We start from the raw sequence: 7,299 nt of genomic DNA, 5'->3' as shown, positions 1-7,299 counted from the left end.
AGGAGGAGAACAAGAAACCAGGCTCATCAAAGAAGAGGGAGGTAAAGGAGAAAGTTTGGGGGTGCTCATAACACTCATGAGAAGGGCAGGGAACTTGGAGAAATAGAAAATCATGAAGGACCAAGAGAGGTTGGACACAGGGAACAATTTAACTCTCTCTATACCCACTTTGCTCCTTTGCTTCCATGAGAATTAATCCTGGTCAACTGGGTCAAGTACCAGCTACTTGGACTCCACAGGAGTCAAATTGCTCACTTCAGACAGCACTAAGTTGATGTTGACCAACCCTCAGCCCCCTAGCAGCTGGAGACTTAAATTTGTTTTTCAGTTTGTGTCTATCATGTCTGAAAAGCTCTGCCTCCCTAGGCCAACTTCCAGGCTTGCCTAAAAGCCCTCCCTGCTATCTCTAGTCCCAGGTTCCTTCTACATTCATCTTTTTTTTTTTTTTTTTTTTGGTTTTATTTATTTATTTATTTATTCATTTATTTATTTTTGGTTTTTTGAGACAGGGTTTCTCTGTGTAGCTTTGCGCCTTTCCTGGATCTCACTCTCTAGACCAGGCTGGCCTCGAACTCACAAAGATCCGCCTGCCTCTGCCTCCCAAGTGCTGGGATTAAAGGCGTGCGCCACCACTGCCCGGCTTACATTTATCTCTTATCTTCACCAAGATTCCCCACTTGGAGCAAACCCCCTCCTCGTGTATTCTTTAGGCTTCCAGGCTTGGGGTTGGGCCACTGTTTGGGGACTGCTCCAGACTGGACAGCTTGCTTTAGCTCTTGGCATGCATGTGCCCTTCTCTAATGGATCACTTCTACCTGTACCCCCACCCCTGTGCTATGGTGGATTTAACTCAATTCTAATTCCCAGGTGGTCATGTGGCTTGGAGCTGGCCAATCAGTTATAGTTCCCTGACATTAGGAGTGAGGTAGGAATTTCATCAGTCAGAGCCAAGGACAAATAATTAGGCTTGCTGCTGGTACTTTCTGGAAAGAAGACCATCTATGAGCTGGAGTGAATACTGATCTGGAGCTCCTGGCAGCCATCTTGCTGTCAAGATAAGACAGACTAGAGTATACAGGAGATTAGAAGGTAGAGATGCACCAGGCGGCAGTGGCAAATGCCTTTGATCCCAGCACTCAGGAGACAGAAGCAGGAATATCTTTGAATTTGAGGCTAGCCTGGTCTACATAGAGAGTTCCAGGCCAGCCAGGGCTACACAGAGAAACCCTGTCTTGAAAAATTAAAAAGAAAAAGGATGAGGAGGTAGAGATGCTGGCTTCTAGTAGCATCCTCCGAGTCTCTGAATAAAGCCATTTTGACAGTCAGAATATAGGTAGACATTTCAATTTTGGAAGTAATAATTTTCCTTTGTGTTCAAGGTAATTTGAGTTGATTTCTTGAAATTCAAATCTTCCTTACTACTGGACTGGAATTCCATTGAGTCCAGAATCAGAACACGGACAATGTGAGTCTTCAAGGATCACCAATGTCTGGGGTTTCCTGTGACTTTTGTTTTTCCCAGGGACTGCATTGTCACTTGGGACTGCCTTGATGTAGTGAGAATTTGTGACTTTTAGCTGCCCATAATCTGATACCTTACCATTTCTGTGCAAAGGGATCTCTCTCTCTCTCTCTCTCTCTCTCTCTCTCTCTCTCTCTCTCCAATCCTTGGCTGTTATGGAAGGGACAGATGGCTCAGGTTTTGAGAATCAGTTCTTCCATCCAGAAATCGGCACAAAAGCATGCAGAAAATGTTCATAGCAGGAATGACAGCTTGAATCCAGTGGTCATGGGAGCAGTGGTGTCTTAACAAGAAAGTTCAGCCCCAAGGTCATCACTCAAGGATGGCAGACCTCCAGGGACAGGATATCTTCCATGGAAAATTCCTCCGTCAGAGCAAGGACAGCAAAGGAGTCAGAGCCTCTCCTTAGATTCTCTTGACAACAATGCTACAACTCTATATTAAGATAAGTAAGTCTAGCTGCTGGAACTGGTGTCAATGAGTCAACAGGAGAACATTTCTTTCTACTTATGCAGAGTTCACTAAGGTCCGATGATACTCCTGGGAAGTTGGCTTCCATGGTGACTCAGGGATCTAAGCTTCTTTAAGTGACTCTCATCTTTGGATCTTTGCTCCACGGTACCCAGCTGGAGAGGAAAATAGCATGGGATTTGGCACAGTGTTTTAGGGTTCTCCCGAGAAATAGAACTAGGGAAATGTGTGTATCAATCCACAAAGATTTATTTTAAGGAATTAGTTCCTGTGACTATGAAGACTTGAATCTTATTCCCTTAAAAACTAGTATGTTCCATGATCACGAAGGTAGTTTTCCCAGGGCGAGGCTTATCCATTGCACTCCGGATGTGCTGACCCCTGCGATTTCCCCAAATGCGGGAAACTCGACTGCATAATTTGTGGTAGTGGGGGACTGCGTTCGCGCTCTCCCCTGAAGAAAGAAAAAAAAAACAAACAAAAAAACAAAAAAAAAAAACAAAAAAAACAAACTAGTATGTTAAAGGCTTCATATCTAAAGTAGCAACATTTGGACCTGGTAGGCCTTTAAGGAGGTAGCTTTCTAGAAGGTCTTTGGGTCATTGGAGGGATGCACTCAGAAGGGAGTATGGGACCAGACTCCAATCCCCGCCCCCCCCCCACCTCCCTCCTCTTTGATTCATGGTATGAGTAGATTTCTTCCACCATGTACCCCTACCATTGCTGCCCGGAACACTGAGATCAATAAATGACAAATCCAGAACCTCCCAAACTGTGAGGCAAAGTGAGATTTTTCTGTTGATAAAGTATATATCTCAGGCATTTTTTTTTTATAGTAATGGAGAGCTCCTTGATACCCTGAATGATGGGCCGGAAATCTGAAGACATGGAGAGGGTCAGCACCATACGTTCAAATCTGAAGGCATCTCCAGGCAGAGAGTGAGCTGGTGAGATCATTGGGAATCTCCTTTACGAGATTCAATCCAATTTAACTCACATTAAGCCTTGGCTTACATTCTATGCTAGATGTTCTTTTTGGATGATGAAAATTATCAGAATAAAAAAAATACTGTTTTAGAGGTATTTTTCCCAATTCTTTGTATATGGGAAGTACCTTTGGAGAACTAACTTTGGCACATTGGTACATGCCAAGGGATCAAGGGAGTATAGAAAGCAATATATTTGGATAACAGAAATAAGAGGATTAGAAAATGTAAGAACTTGAGGCACAAAATGCCACCACTGCTGAGTCCCAGTCCTTAAAAGGAGGGGAGGTTAATGAAAACAGCACATCTTATGATGAGACAAATAGTTTAGATCTATTGCCCTGCCTACTGCATTTCCTATCAGACAAGTTACTTAACATTTCTACATCACATTTATTCTGTGAGTGCGTGCGTGTGTGTGTGTGTGTGTGTGTGTGTGTGTGTGTGTGTGTTCACAGATACACTGACACTGGGGATTGTACCCAGGGCCTTATTTACTGTTCTTCCAGAGGACTGAAGTTTGGTTTCCAACACCCACATCAGGCAGCTCACAACCACCTGTAACATCAGCTCCAAGGGATCTGACACTCTCTTCTGGCCTCTGAAGGCAGGCACACACACACACACACACACACACACACACACACACACACACACACTCACACACACAAGGAGGGAGGGAAAGACAGAAGAGGGGAGAGAGAAATATAAATACAAAGATAAATCTTTAATGGGGATTTTAATAAATGCTCTGACAGCCTGAGTATGCAGTATATTGTAGGAGCTTAGATGTGAAGGTTCCTAGAAAAACATCACTTAAAACAAGCCAAGAAGTCTATGAAATGCTTGTGACCTCTGACTGCGTGTGATCACAATATTGTAAGACTACTACTATTATTGTTCATATTTTTAGGTGAGGCAAACAAGGTCGAGGATGATTTGATGACCTGCTCAAAGTCACACCAAAAGTGACACCTCTTGGGTTTGAACCCAGGTGGCCATTTCAGAGCGAACACAGTCAACTTCACAGTACATATAACATATAATGTAAGATTCAAACACAATACTGCTTAAGTATACACAAGAGGGAACCAGATTTCAGATTTTTATGTGTATGTGTCTCTGGGTGTGTTTACATATGTGGGTATGGATTGGTCATGAAACAGGCCAGCATGAGAATGGGGGAAGAGATCTTAAAGGAAGTGATACAGAGATCATGGCTCACCTGTATTAGGAGAACAGAGAGGGTCTAGTTATAGGGAGAAACAGAGCAAGCTGGCAGCAGGAGCCCAGGAAAGACCAGTGTGGGAGAAGAAACAGTAAGAACAAGATGTAATGGCAGGTGCATATGAAGATGCCCTGATGAAATCCATTAGCCTTTTAAAAAAATCATTAAAAATCAAATAATTAATTAAACTAGCCATGAAGATTTGTTGGAGTTACTCACTCCCAATTAGAAAATTAAAATTATGCTCTGACTTCACATCATGTAGAGAAAAGTGAACTAAAAGTGCTCACGGTGAATCAGAGAAGACAACAACCTTGACTATAGGAAGGTTTTTCCCAAGTGTGAAATGAGACCAAAGAACTCAAGAAGACAGACAGGAGCCACTGACACATGAATGGGGGAGAGCGCTTGTGTTTGGTAGATTAGAATGAAATGAGTTATCACAGACCGCAGAGTCCGTGTGAAATCAGGAAGTCCAAGTCACTTAATAAAGACATGGCCACCTGATTTAGCAAGGCAGCTCACTGCAGAAAGATATGTGGTTAATGAATATTAACAAGCTGCAAATGCTCCCAGCAGTGAAAGGAGCTGACTTACGCAGCCTCGGGATTCTGGTTTCTGCTTGTGGCCTCATCAAAACACGTAGAATGGATTTCCTGCGGTGTGGGCAAGCATCCCAAGGAATAGGCACTGTTGTTGTTTATTTTTGCTCTCTTGGGGGGCCCGCCACCCAGCTCCCAAATAAATCATACACAGAGGCATCTTATTACTTATAAATGCCCAGCCTTAGCTTGGCTTGTTTCTAGCCAGCTTTCCTTAACTTATTCCATCTACCTTTAGCCTCTGGGCCTTTCCTGTTCTCTTACTTCTGTAAATCTTACTCTTACTCCATGGCTGGCTGTGTAGTTGGATGGATGGCCCCTGGAGTCCTCCTCCTTCTCTGGCTACTTCTTTCTTCCTCTCTCTCAGATTTCTCCTTCTATATATTCTCTCTGCCTGCCAGCCCTACCTATCCTTTCTCCTGCTTTGCTATTGGCTGTTCAGTTCTTTATTACACCATCAGGTGTATTAGACAGGCACAGTAACACAGCTTCACAGAGTTAAACAAATGCAATATAAACAAAAGTACACACAAAATAATATTCTACAACACACTGTATTTTAATGGCTGATACAACCTTTGGGGTTGCATAATATCTTTCAATACATGCACAGATGTCACCTGTGACCCAGAAATTCTGCTTGCAGAAATTGAACCTTCAGCCATACTAGCACCAACAGGTAAGGTACATAGGAAGATATTTGTTGAGCCGTTATTTAGAATTATCAAAAACCAGATGTGATCTAAGGCACCATCAATTAGAGTATGGTTAAATAAGTTGCTGTATAACCAAACTGTGGCACTCTATGTAACACCTGGAACAAATGAGGTCATACTCTATCAATTGATCTTGAAAACGTCATAGATTTTTCTAAAATAAAAAACAGATTATTATACAGTAATACAAAAATGGTCCCAAAAGGAGTGGAAACAGATTGGACAGGGATATATTTTCTTTATACATGTAGATACTAGTGTATATTTTCAAAGAAGATTTGTGTTTAAAATGCTGGGCGGTGGTGGTGCACGCCTTTAATCCCATCACTTGGGAGGCAGAGGCAGGCAGATCTTTGTGAGTTCAAGGCCAGCCTGGTCTACAGAGCGAGATCCAGGAAAGGCTCAAAGCTACACAGAGAAACCCTGTCTCGAAGAAGAAAAAAAAAAGGCAATAAAATATCTAAAAGGTTTGACTTCACGGCGTTAATCGTAATTACCTCTGGAGAGCTGTACTGGGAAGGGTGAGTTCCCAGAAGACAGAATGATGTCTTTTTAAATTGTATGTTATTATTTGAAAATTTTCAGTATGTATTAATTTTTTGAGAACAAAAAAAAATCATTGAGAGAAAAACAATAGCAAAAAGCAAAAGAAAAAGATGGGAAACATCACCAATGTCTCCAGCTTTTACTGGCTTTCCTTTAATCTCTGTCTCTACAAGCAGACTGAATAGCAAAGACTATTTAGAAGCTGAACATGTTCCAATCAACAGGCTTGGTGGCATTTATCTAAAGTACTCAGAGAATGGGGAGATATGACTGCAAAGCCATTAACTGCCATTTTTTTCCCCCTTTGCAAGAATAAAAAGAAGCGTTTGGAAGATGAGAAAAGGTCATTCTGATCCAAATGAAAGAAAGGGCAGACCTCAGTATTATAACCTAGGCCTTTTCAACTCCCCTCTTACACTGCAAAGGCATTAGAAATGGGCCTTGAAAGAGTTAAAGTGCACCTGCTAAGATCTTGTGAAGCTTGGGGGCTGGGTGTCATAATGTCCCCTTCAGGCTTTTCAGGAACACTCGGGAACAAGGTCTCTGGTCCTTCGAAAGTTACCCTGTGTAATGTCAAACATGCCCATCTTGGAGGCACGTGAGTTGGGTCACATGTCCTCTGCCACCTTAAATATGGGAGGTTCTATCAGGGTTTACTTAGCATCCAAGATCCAGTCTGTCAAGCTGAAGCAGGAAACCTGTCTCTCTCAACTGAAAGCTCTGACCAGGTGACAGTCTTTGCGACTTTTTCTAAGCCCTGCATTCTGCACGAACTCCATATTTACTTGTCTCCTTTTTCCTATAGCCCCGCCCCCAGGCTTCATGCCCAATAAAAGAAGCCCCTTCTCCAGGCTACACTCCAGATGAACTTCTGTTGGCCTTGAAGAGGTCACTCCTAGAGCTATCAAGTCATTCAACTTCACAGGAACCTCAGACTTTCAGTGGAGGTATTGGCTCAAATAATGACAAGCGTGTCACCACTGGAGTCAAAAACCAATGTCTATTGCAATCCCGTTGGGCAAATTACCCCAAACAGCCAAGTCTTGGTTTTCTCATGTGTGTAGAGGATGGATACAAAGGGCTCATCTCAGGAAATGATCGAAAGAAAGAATCTGAATAAAAGCACTTGCAACTCAGAAAGCACAATTCGGATATGGCACATTGGTGACACCACGTGCCTTAAATAACAGGAAGAAAAAGTCAAATGAAAAAAAAAAAAACAAATCTA

The 7,299-nt window shown here is 42.5% G+C and overlaps 1 pseudogene; it reads left to right on the top strand.

Moving 5' to 3' along the window:
* Nucleotides 1-2,296: 2,296 nt before the first annotated feature.
* LOC128109206 (uncharacterized) lies at nt 2,297-2,450 on the top strand (annotated as a pseudogene).
* Nucleotides 2,451-7,299: the final 4,849 nt, after the last annotated feature.

Source organism: Peromyscus californicus, unplaced genomic scaffold (assembly GCF_007827085.1).
Source record: "Peromyscus californicus insignis strain IS unplaced genomic scaffold, ASM782708v3 Scaffold_13__1_contigs__length_99412109, whole genome shotgun sequence".
NCBI classification, from domain to species: domain Eukaryota; kingdom Metazoa; phylum Chordata; class Mammalia; order Rodentia; family Cricetidae; genus Peromyscus; species Peromyscus californicus.
Note: the sequence above shows the minus strand (reverse complement) of the source record. Positions and strands in the feature narration are given on the sequence as shown.